The sequence below is a fragment of the Nomascus leucogenys genome, chromosome 17 (genome assembly GCF_006542625.1).
Source record: "Nomascus leucogenys isolate Asia chromosome 17, Asia_NLE_v1, whole genome shotgun sequence".
Classification (NCBI taxonomy): Eukaryota; Metazoa; Chordata; class Mammalia; order Primates; family Hylobatidae; genus Nomascus; species Nomascus leucogenys.
This window is the reverse complement of record NC_044397.1, coordinates 64,858,233-64,870,683: the sequence shown is the minus strand read 5'-3', so window position 1 is coordinate 64,870,683 and position 12,451 is coordinate 64,858,233. Positions and strand designations below refer to the sequence as shown.

The 12,451-nt window shown below is 35.8% G+C and overlaps 1 protein-coding gene across 1 annotated transcript in view; it reads left to right on the top strand.

Annotated features, from left to right (window-relative positions):
- SUGCT (succinyl-CoA:glutarate-CoA transferase) overlaps positions 1-12,451 on the top strand; it is a 746,309-nt gene that overhangs the window by 404,553 nt on the left and 329,305 nt on the right. The gene's annotated exons all lie outside the window — the stretch shown is intronic.

Below are 12,451 nucleotides of genomic sequence, written 5' to 3'. Positions count from 1 at the left end.
CTCTTGGGAAGAAGGAGGAGTATGAAGAAAATGTTACTTTTAATTGTAAAGTTAAAGGATTTTTTTTTCCGTATGTAAGAAGACCTGTATGGAAAACCCTATCAATGATAAAAAGTAAAGTTATTAGGTTGGTGCAAAAGGAATTGCGGTTTTTGCCATTGAAAGTAATGATAAAAACTGCAATTACTATGCACCAACCTAATAAATGAATTGTACAAAATAAACTTTACACTCACCAGCTAAGCTATTCATTCTATGTTCAAAAGTACAAGGAAAGCTGACTTTTCTGAGGGCCAGAAATGTGGCGGTATACACATAGCTTATTTAGCCCAGTGTGGACCATAAGCCCTAGAGTGTCAGTACCTGAAGATTTTTTACCTAATTGCTCACCTCTTTCCAATTTTTTTGCCTTTAAATTCTATCCTGCATTTTGCTGCTCATGTAGTCATCTGCCTGCAGTCTGCCTCTCTGTGTCACGCAATTCCCTAACTCAATTACCTCAGTAATGCATTTCTTTATACCAGGAAGAACTGTAATTCACTCCTAAGATTTGTTTCTTGTTTTATTGCTATTTTTTTCCTTTTGAACAATTCTAATTACAACTTATAGCAAGTTGAGCATAGTTTGTTCTATAATTTTTAGCGACAGAAAATGACTGTTTAGAATCATTTTTTCCATGCCTTCACTGTTATTCTAAACATAATATATAGTTTAGACTATGAGAATATAGTAGTTTTAATAAAAATTCAAACTGACCAACAGCAGGAAGTGTATAAAAGCCTTCAAATACTACTGCTAACCAATTGAGTTCAGTGACCACACTGAAACTTGAGAAAAGCATGCTTACAATTTTGCTTTGTGGTATATTGGAGTCTTGTGTGTCAGTATGCATGTTTCATGGGATTTGTAAGCTGAAAGACCTTGATGCTAACTTAGTACAAACAAGATAAAATATTCTTAACAGAGTGTGCTGACCATATGTGAGATTCATTTGATGATGTTTTTCATTTTCTTTATAAAACACATCTCAGGACCACTAGCAGTTATTGTTCTGAAACTTAAATGACACAAATGAAGTCATACCATTGTGATCAGTGAATCCATCTCTAATGGTTTAAATTTTAGATTCAGCTAATCTAAACTAAATCCTTTCTGTATCACAGACAACTAAGCCCAATGCTTTGTGTATATCATACTTTCATTTAAACATTGATTTTTTTGTTTTTTCGATCATGGGTTAGGCATGCGCTAAGTGCACATGAGACGGAAGAGATAGAAGGCATAGTTTAGGGTCTCAAAGAACACACAGTGTGGTCAAGGAGTTAGAATAATAAACAAGTAAATATAAGGGTAAAATTTGTATAAGTTTATCTTGGAGCCTAGAGAATGGGCTGATCTTCTCATATGGTCACGGAAGATTTCCTTAAGTCTCGAAGAATTAGTCCCTACTACCCAAGTAAATAGAGGAAGAATGCATTGAAAGCCAAGAGGATGAATGAAGCTGACACGTTTCAAGAACCTGGAGGAGTTTGATTTGAACAGAACATAAGATGCACATGGAGAAAGGGCCTAAATATAAAGACTGAAAAGTAGGATTTGGGGGAGATCATGCGCTATCTAAACCTCACAAGAACTCTGTAAAGTAGCTAGTGTTATGCTTATTTTACCCATGAGGAAACAGCTTTCGGGCACTGAAACAACTAGCTCACAGCCACACAGTAAATGGCAGGGTGGGTCTTCTGACCCCAAATCCTGGGCTCCTCTCATTATCACAGAGGGGTTATTGGATTTTTTTTGTCTCTTCATGGTCTTTTTTATTTCTGTCTATAGTATCAGTCATTAATGGAAAGAAAATTTTGAGCTGGAATTGCCTAATAGTAGAGAACAATGCTACTCCAAAATTTATTAGTAATAATAAATCGTAGCTGTTACTCTTAAGATTATAAGAAGCAAGAAGTTCCTGTCCATCTTCACAGCCATGTGTTTAAAGTTTGTATTGAGTATGAGACAAATATATTTTAAAATATGTATATATATATTTATTTTTATTTTTTTGGAGACGGGATTCTCACCCTGTCACCCAGGCTGGAGTGCAGTGGCACGATCTTGGCTCACTGTGAGCTCCGCCTCCCAGGTTCCCGCCATTCTCCTGCCTCAGCCTTCCGAGTAGCTGGGACTACAGGCGCCCGCCACCACGCCCGGCTAATTTTTTATATTTTTAGTAGAGACGGGGTTTCACTTGTGTTAGCCAGGATGATCTCGATCTCCTGACCTCGTGATCCGCCCTCCTCGGCCTCCCAAAGTGCTGGGATTACAGGCGTGAGCCACCGCGCCCGGCCATATATATTTTTATTCATTTAAAAAATATGTTTCTGCGACATGTATAGGCAAGCCTTTCATTTTGTCCTTCTGAGTAACCATTTCTTCAGAAGCCTGGGAAGTAAGGGAACTAGCCTAAGGGATGAGGCCGACTGCAAGGTTGGTCTCATACAGATGTTCATCTGGGGTGGCTAAAATTGTTTTGAAATTTCTTCTTCAGAAATAAGGATCCAATGCTCATGAATGATTTGATGTCTTAGAATGACTCAAAGCATCAGAAACATTTTAAGTATTTAGTTTGGAACCATTAAAATGAAACAAATGAAAATTTAGCCATGCCTTATGCTCCTTGAGTGACCATCAGGAAGAAAATAATCATTCTTTTAAGTGAAAATTTATTAATGTGGGGTTCATTCCCCTAAGGAGTGGTCTAATGATAAGCATTAGGTAGGTATCTGTGTGTATAATTTTTCTGGAATGGAGAGAATCTGTAGGATTCTTAAGACCCAGTAAATTATGAAGGATTAAGAATCACTTCAAGTGTGACACCCAGAACTGAGCAAGTATGTCTGTTTGTGTGTGTGTATTTGCTGTGTTTGTGGATAGCCTTGAATTACTTTTAATCTGTAGTGTGAGATTCTAGGTAAGCAAGCAAAAATTTTTAGATAACATTTTAGGTTAACATTAGGCAAAGAAGGTTTTTCGTTTGTTTTGTTTTTTAATATTAAGAGGGGATGTTCATAAAGTAACATACTGATTCCATTATGTCATCCAAACAATAATATCCACATTATGTTCCACAACAGTAAAGCTTTAGAACCTATAAATTAATGTTTCATATGTGAATTATGAATACAATATTTTAATTATGTTGAAATTAAACCAATACCACATCATCAGTCTCTCAGCTCACATGAATAAATAGAAATGTGATCTTTAATTTTTATTGAGTTGCTTAACAATTTCTGCTTTGTAAAATTTGTGATAGGCTACTAAATCCTTTTATAAACCCTTCCTTTTACCCCCAAAATATTTTCAGATGGTGCAGGATATAACAAGTTGCTATAGTAACTGTGCGAGCTAAAGTAATATGCCCTGTAATAGCCATGAAATACAAGTAGCATTATTTTGAATTTTGTGTTAACAACGGAAATGTATAAAGGTGATACAATAATAAATAAAATTTAATTATGTCTTGACCAATGAAACAAAAATCTGTGAGTCACATTTTCCTCACCTATAAAATTTTTGCACATTCTCAATTGTTTCATATGTGTCTATTTTCTTAAAGGGTAGTTCTAAAGTTTCTTTTACTTTGCTCAAATTATTGCTCCCAAAATATAAACTTAAGCGTAGTAATAGTGTATCTAATCAATCTAATTGATATTTTAGAATATCAAATAAGTGTTAGTATTTATATTTTACTATAATTATGCAGAAATATATAAATCCAAAATCTTGTTTTATGTTTTTACAGTTTCATAGACTTTTTTGCATTTGGAGAATATTTTTGACATATTTTCCACAATTGCAAAGAAATTTTGAAATTTAGCCACTTCTAAAGAACTACTTCTAATTTTGAAGGCAAAGAAATTATCTTTAAGTCTACATTTAACCTATTTAAGAGAATTCTTATAACTTAGCATATAACCAAAATTTAGGCAAAACATAATTCTGATTTGAAAAATAGTATCACCTACTTGATTTTCCATCACATATATGTTCTATTAAATAACAACTTTCTAAAACATCTAGTGTTTTAATAACTTTTGTGAACATTTCAGTCACACCTAATAATGCATCATAATATAAATACAGCATGTTTTAAAAAGTTACTCAGCTTCTTTTACATTATTACTCCCTATTGGTTAAAATATTGCAAAATGGACAGTCTTTTTACAGATGTACACAAATAACTGACAGGTTTGGGAACAGTTTGCAATTCTTTAATTGCCATTTTCCCTGAAAACTATCACTGCTACATCCAAAAGACATATGTGACATTTGAAAGTATATACTTAAATTTTGTAGCTAAGTGTTTGTGTGTGTTAACGGCATAAGCTTAGGATTGGCATAAATTTTCAGGAAAATAAGTTTAAATTGGTACCATTTTAAAAAATCCCCAATACCTATTTGTGATGATCTTACTATGTTCTCTTAAGACTAATGAAACTAGAGAAACTCCCTTTGAGATGGTTTTTGTCTATTGCCTGTAACTTACCACAGATTCTGTTTTTGTGGTGTGCTATTAGTTGTCACATCCAATATAATTTAATAATTCTAAGGACATTGATCTTATTGATAGTGTTCAATAAGAATTTGCTTTTCATTATGCCAATGATTTCATATCGAATTAGGACATATTTGTAAGAATCAAATAATTAGTTCTTAATTTCATTTTTTTTTTTTTTTTTTTTGAGACGGAGTCTCACTCTGTCGCCTAGGCTTTAGTGCAGTGGCATGATCTTGGCTCACTGCAACCTCCACCTCCCAGGTTCGAGCGATTCTCCTCCTCAGCCTCACGAGTAGCTGGGACTATAGGCATGCACTGCCATGCCCAGTAGCTGGGTTTACAGGCATGTGCCGCCGTGCCCAGCCGATTTTTGTATTTTTAGTAGAGACGGGGTTTCAGCATGTTGGCCAGGCTGGTCTTGAACTGCTGACCTTAGGTGATCCACCCACCTTTGCCTCCCAAAGTGCTGGGATTACAGGTTGTGAGCCACTGCGCCTGGCCTAAAATTTATCTTTCATTCTGATTTCCAGTAATTTCCAAATAACCTTTAGTCAAATATGAAAAATTATTTATGCCATTATAATGGTAAACATGCTTTCAAGAAATAAAATGTTTTCAACTATAAGTTTTGCCTACTCTATTTGTCTTAACATATATTTATAACTTATTGGTGACAGGTGATCACAAAGAGATTTTCCCCAAAACTGAAATGATTTCAAATATATTTATTTATAAGATTTTTTAATGTTTTTAGTGTTTGGTGAGTAACTCTTCTCTATAGATTAACATTTTCATGGCAGAACAAATTTGCATTCAATTAAATATAATATCTTCATTATCATTTATCTAAATATAAAGATGCAGTAAAACATAGTCTGTCTTAAAATTTTTATAATTTGGAGATAAATTTTTATATATAATATCACTTATTTTTAATTTTTTTCCTCCAACTTTTAGATTCCGTGGGTACATGTGCTGGTTTGTTACCTAGGTATATTGTGTGATGCTGAGGTTTGGGTTGCAAATGATTCCATCAGCCGGGTGCTGAGCATGATACTCAATAGTTAGTTGGTCAACCCTTGTTCCCCTTCCTCCCTACCCCCCGGTAGTCCCCAGTTTCTATTGCTGCTGTCTTTATGTCTATGTGTAGACATTTATACATGGACTTATATATATAAGTTCTCCCACTTATAAGGAGAACATGCAGTATTTGGCTTTCTGTTCCTTCATTAATTGACATAGAATATGGTAATGTAAATTAGTTCAGCCACTGTGGAAAGGAGTTGGGAGATTCCTGAAAGAACATAGAACTGCCATTCAGCCCAGCAATCCTATTAGTGAGTGTATATCCAAGAAGACACATGCATTTACATGTTTGCTGCAGCACTTTTCACAATAGCAAAGACACTGAATCAACCTACATGCCTATCAGGGTTGGACTAAAAGTGTGGTACATATATACTATGGAATACTATGCAGCCATAACAAAGAATGAAATCATGTTCTTTGAAGCAACATGGATACAACAGGAGGCCATATCCTGGTCAGGCTGGCCTCGAACTCCTGATCTCAGGTGATCCACCCACCTTGACCTCCCAAAGTGCTGCGATTACAGATATGAGCCACTGCATCTGGCCTTTTGACTTTTTATTAATAGCAGTTGACTAGTGTGAGATGGTATCTCATTGTGGTTTTGATTTGGCATTTCTCGGATGATTAGTGATGTGGAGAATTTTTTTCTTATCTTTGTTGGCCGCTTATATGTCTTCTTTGGGGAAGTGTCTCTTCATACTTTTGCCCATTTTTTGATGAGGTTATTTGTTTCTTGCTTGTTGAGTTATTAAAATTTCGTATAGATTCTGGATATTAGACCTTTGTCGAATGTATGGTTTGCAAATATTTTCTTCCATTGTGTAGGTTCTGTTTACACTGTTGTTAGTTTTAGTTTGGTGTGCAGAAGCTTTTTAGTTTAATTAGACCCCAAACATCAATTTCTGGTTTTGTTGAATTGCTTTTGAGGGAGGAAGACATCTCATTTTTCTAGAGAAAGAAGGAAGATAACGAATGGAATAAGATCTTGAACTTGGTGTAAATGGGAAGGTATACATTCTGAATGTAAGAGAGAGGGATACCTTATGCTCTGAGACTGGCAGGGAGAAGGGGGCAGGGATTGCTGGTGTCTGAAGGTACAGGGACAGGAAATAGAATGAGTTCATGCTTTGTTTATTTTGTCAATTAAGTAGGAGGCAAAATCATTTGTGAATTGTAAGAAAGGATGGCAAGGTAATTTGCCCCAAGGGGTTTGAGAATGGAAAGTTTTGGAATGGCTGTTTACAACTGGATGTGAGATAGCCAAATAGGGCCAGGCAAGTAGTTAGCTGTGTGGCTGTTGAGTCCCAATAATTTAACAAGCATTTCCTGAATTCTTGCTACATGTCAAGTACTTGGCTAGGCTCTGGAAATACAGAGATGAAAGATCTGGTCCTGGTCCTTGGGAGTTTACAGACATGTCAATCACTAGTTACCCTGTGGGTGCTGCTATGGCAGCTGAGAAGGGGAAAGTCTTTCTCAGCTTGGGTAGGAGACAGATATGGATACATTTTCCTTGAAGGAGAGCTTCTTAAGCTCTCATATGTGCTACAGGATCATATTGTTTTCAAGCAAGTTAACAGCAGAATATTCTTAAGGTCTAAGTTTTGCACTGAATGGCATCTGACAGTACAGTAGGAAATTAAACAACAAAACCTAAAAATAATGAACACTGATATATTAGGCAGAGTCTTTCAGTTGTTAGTGATGAATATCCAAAGTAAATTAAAGAGGGAAAAAATAATTGAAATTATTGATTCACACCATTGCAACAATCTGGAAATCGCTTTTGGTTTCAGAAATGGCTACATTTAGGGGTTTAAATAATATCAATATGTCTTGATCTTTCTCTGACTTTGAGAAAGGAGCATCCTCTATACTCCAGCAGTTTCATATCGTACACCTATGAGCCTATGCATTCCCCTTTGAGAATGAAAACTTGCCCTTTCGCTATAGCTGTATGGCAGAACTGTGAGTTCCAGGTTCAGGAAAGCTGTGTTCCCTGTCCAATCTGCCCACCGAATCTGATGAGAACATTTTGCCTTACCATTATAGTTTTAAAAAATGCTATTTTTTATATATTTAAAAATTTTAGGGTAAAATTATCAAATCTACAATTGAAGCTTCATTTTTATTAATAAAATAGCCACTAATTACTTGAACATAATTCTGAATACATACCATGCTCAATTCTAGTGTTGATAGTTAATAATTTAAACAGAAGAATAAAAAAAGTACATTAGAATCTTAAATGCAGATGTAGGCAAAGTCACATATGCTTGTTTGAGAAAATTTTTGTGTTGTATAACTTGGAATAGATAAAGTGTTATAAAACCTTCAGTGCAGGGTCCTCCTTAACATTCAAATGTACTGGCCTGTTAACAGAGATCGTAAAGATTTTTAATGAAATGTAATCCAAATAACTATTAAACAGTTTTCCTAGTTTTGTTTAATACTTTCAGGGAACTATCTGATCATGAAAATGTAATGTTCCTGAAGCAATATTTTTAAGAAGTCGAAACACTCACATGAGGCTAATCTTAGACGATTTAACTACATTATGAGCAAGAGAATTGATGTTTCAGGAAGTTGAGAAAATAATGTATATATGTTTTATATAATCATTGAGAATCATTTCAGTGTACTCTATTGCATATATCTGATTTCTGTGTTCTTTCTTTTGGTTAGAATAATGAACATGATAGCTATAAAACATTGTTTCCTTTACTCAGTTTATTTCGACTCTGTTATATCCTCATTTGCATTCATCTGTAGGTGAGCAATTAACATTATTATTTGTGTTGCTCTTAAGTCATAAAATATTATACCATAAACTGTGCTTTAGGTAGACCAGTTTTATTACTATGATTAATAACTATGATAATTATTGTTATCTTTACATCATTTAACATTTTGTCATATGAAATCATCACTACAATAAAGGTAATGAACATATTCATCCACTGAGCATTAACAATGCTTAATGCTTGGATTTTGAAACTATGTTAGAGAGCAGTTTGAAGGGTGAAAATGTCAAGATTGTCCCTGAATAGGAAATAAATGTCCTGGTATGGAAGAAATGAAATAATATAAAAAGTTTAAAGTTTCTGCACAACCCAGGATAACAAATGAAGGCTTATGACTCAGTCTTTGCAGTCAAAATATCTCCTCCCCTCCTTCCTAAAATGGTCTCAATTAGATAAGGTTACCGTTGTGGTCACCTCGTTTTTTTGTAAGAGCAGGGCATCCTGTCCTCTAAGTTTCTGGTCAGAGGTTGAAGCAATGTAAAACAAAATAAGCATCATTGTTACATAAGCACTGCATGTAGACAAGGTATACTTATCTTTGTAGGTAGTTCAGAATAATAAAGATTAGAATATGAAGGCTCAGCGTCTGGGGAAATTTTTTTAAAGAAATGTTTCTGAACAAAAACCACAGCAAAGATTAAGGATTGGTGCTTACAATACAAAGAATGGTAAGCAACGTGCATTAAAATTTTACTGAAGGCTGAGCGCGGGGGCTCACGCCTGTAATCCCAGCACTTTGGGAGGCCGAGTTGGGCGGATCATGAGGTCAGGAGATTAAGACCATCCTGGCTAACACAGTGAAACCCCGTCTGTACTAAAAATACAAAAAAAATTAGCCGGGCGTGGTGGCAGGTGCCTGTAGTCCCAGCTGCTTGGGAGGCTGAGGCAGGAGAATGGCGTGAACCTGCGAGGCGGAGCTTGCAGTGAGCCGAGATCGCGCCACTGCACTCCAGCCTGGGCGACAGAGCGAGACTCCGTCTCAAAAAATAAAAAGAAAAAAATTTACTGAAGACATTTTCTTAGTAATGACTGTACATGGAAGACCCCTGGGCTCTCTAAAGTGGTATGCAGATGAAGAAAGACTGACTAGGATGCCTTGGTTGTTCAGAGCAGAAGGAAGACACAGAGACAAGATTGCTGACCTATAAATGGCTCTAAATGGAAGTCCAGAACTTACTTTTTCCTGACTCGTCATCGAGATTGTACTTTTTATTCATAGTTTAACCTTCTTTACTCAACAGGATAAAAGAGCAATAGGAAAATCTGGGGAAAGGAAAAGATGGGTAGGAATAAAAAAATATATCTGTGAATGAGGTGAGGACACAGAATTCATGCTGTGTAGTCCAGCACATTCAGAAATGACCTCGAATTTGGTTCTGAGATTTCTAGCAGCAAGCAAAAAGAAGGCAAATCAGTTACAAGTGTCACGCATTTCATAAGATCAAAAATAAACAGTTGTTCTAGAGAAGCAAAACTCTTCACTGGCACTAAAGGGAGACATTTCTTCTCTCAGTTGTTTTATAGTTAAGGAAATGGTGGCTCCTCTTCTTTGGACTCCAATGTTAGGGAGAATCTTCTGATTCCTAGAATATTGAATAAAAGGTGGAAATCTCTTAATGATATTGTACAAGGTAAAAAATTTTGCCAACATCATTTTATCCCTAGAAAAATGCTTTTGACATTTGGAATTATGTTAAGAATATGTTATTGTTTCCAATACTAACTAAATACCGGTAGTAACCAAGGTGCTATCAAACTATGGATATCAGTGATATTTAACACGTTTCATGCTATTTTGCAGGTCTTGAAGTGTATTCACATTTATAATCACGTCAAACTTTTATAGTATCTCTGGGGAGTAGATAACATTATCCCTATATAGTGGTTTTCTTACTGGTTTGAGGTCAAGAGACTTGCTTGAACTCACACAGAAATAAGTGGTATAGTTGGGACTAAAACATAGAACCAAATTTTTAAAATGTTTTTCTCACTACAGAAACTACAGTTCAATTTTGCAAGGAAAATCTTCCACTTACTCATTTATCATAAGTACAGGCATGTCTTTTCAATACTTATTTTATATATTAGCAGCATCCTTTTATTTATTGCTGTAATCTTGATAATATGGAATATGGTGGAGAATAATGGGCATAATAAAATAACTACCATTTATAAAGTACTATATCATTTCATTTATTTATTACAATAGCTCTGTAAGGTAAGGACCATTGTCCACATTTTGCAGATGAGGAAACTGATGTGAGGAGAAACAAAATAGTAACATAGCTGGTATATTGCAGAGCCAAAATTCTAAACAGGTCTGCCCAAGTCCAAAACTCTTATTTCTAGTTAGCATGCCATATGGCTGGACAGCTTTTATGATATACATTAAGGAAGTTGCCATGATGGTAGAGTTAATTAGGTGTAAGACCATTGTTGCTCTGTCCTTACCAGGAAAGTTACAGAAAATATAGCTTCCTGCACTGGCTGCTGGGTAAATGCCTACTTACTCTCTGGGGTATATTAATGTTGGCAAACAGGGCAGTTTTCTTACACCAGGCTGTATACCTGTATTGAAGAGCAGACCTTTGGAAGTCGCCAAAGCAAAACTGCCAGGCTGACTTCCATTTGGTCCATAAAAGTGAATAGTGAAGTGAGTGTCCCTGCACATGGGACCAAGGAGACTGATTGTGTATGTCGCAGTAGAACTTTAGAATTCTGTGCATTAACACCTTCTTCCTTCCCTCCTTTATGGCATTTGAGATATTAAATGGGTGCTGCTATTTTCAGTTCAGCTGGCCAAGGGACGTCATGGGTTTAGCAAGAAGAGAGTAGTAAGAGCAACATGTAACTGTTCTCATCCACTTATACTTCCATTCCTTCCATTTATTTTTGTGTTCGTGTTTTATTTGTTGTTTCAGGTGCCATGGTAGGTGTTACAGTGAGTGCAAAAATGAGGGGAAAAATACCCTGTACCTTAAAGGAATTTATAATTTGGCAGTGGATGAAGAGGAAAGATAAGCATTTTAATTTAAAAATGCCCTCCAGGCTCTATAAGCTAAATGGCCAAGAAAAATAGACCCATGAAGATTAAATGCATTAGTATGGAGAGAGATACAAATGAAAGCAATAATAAGATGTCACTAAAGTGACAATAAATAAAGTGGCAAAAGTTAGAAAACCAGAGAGAGCCAAGTAATGGCAGAAATGTAGAGATGTGGGGGCCAACAGGGACTGCTGTTGATATTGCATAATGGCGCAGACATCCTAGCGAACAGTTTGTCATTACTTAGGCAATAAGGTTACCTATGCCTGTGACCCTGCAGTTCTTCTCTTTGACATACAGATTAAGAAAATTCTCAAACAGGTCTATAGTGGTCAGATAAGCACATACTCATTTCTGGTGAGCAGTAGTTGATTGTCAAAAGTGTGGGCAGTAAGCATTATGCAATAATTAGAAGTTCTTGTGGAAACTTGGATGGATTGTATAAACCAGCATGGTGCAATCAAGAAAGGAGCATGAGCTCTATCACAGAATCCAGTTATATAAATGAGAATGAATGTATAAAACAGTACATATTTTTCAAAAGTTACATGAAATATATTAGAGTAGTTTCCTATGGGAAGAAGAGTCTAGAGATTGGATTGGGATTACAAAGGAATGTAAATATAACGGAGGGACTATTCATGAACCAATAATTATAATGTTCCATTAAATAAGGAGCATGCTAAATTCACACCTCTAACCTAGAAAAAACAAAAAACCTGGAGATTCAAATAAGTCACAACTTGAAGAGTTTAGGATATATTTCATGGAGGGGATGGCATTTGAGGTGTATCTTGAAGAATGGGTAAAATTTTAAACAGATATTGGGGAGGACAGGGAGCTGTCACAGGTAGGATATAGTGGAATATATGAAGAAAACCTTCCACCAGAGAGGAGGGTCAGGACCAGCAGGTGCTTGGCAATACAGTGGCAAGGGGCAAGGATTCATTTAAAAGA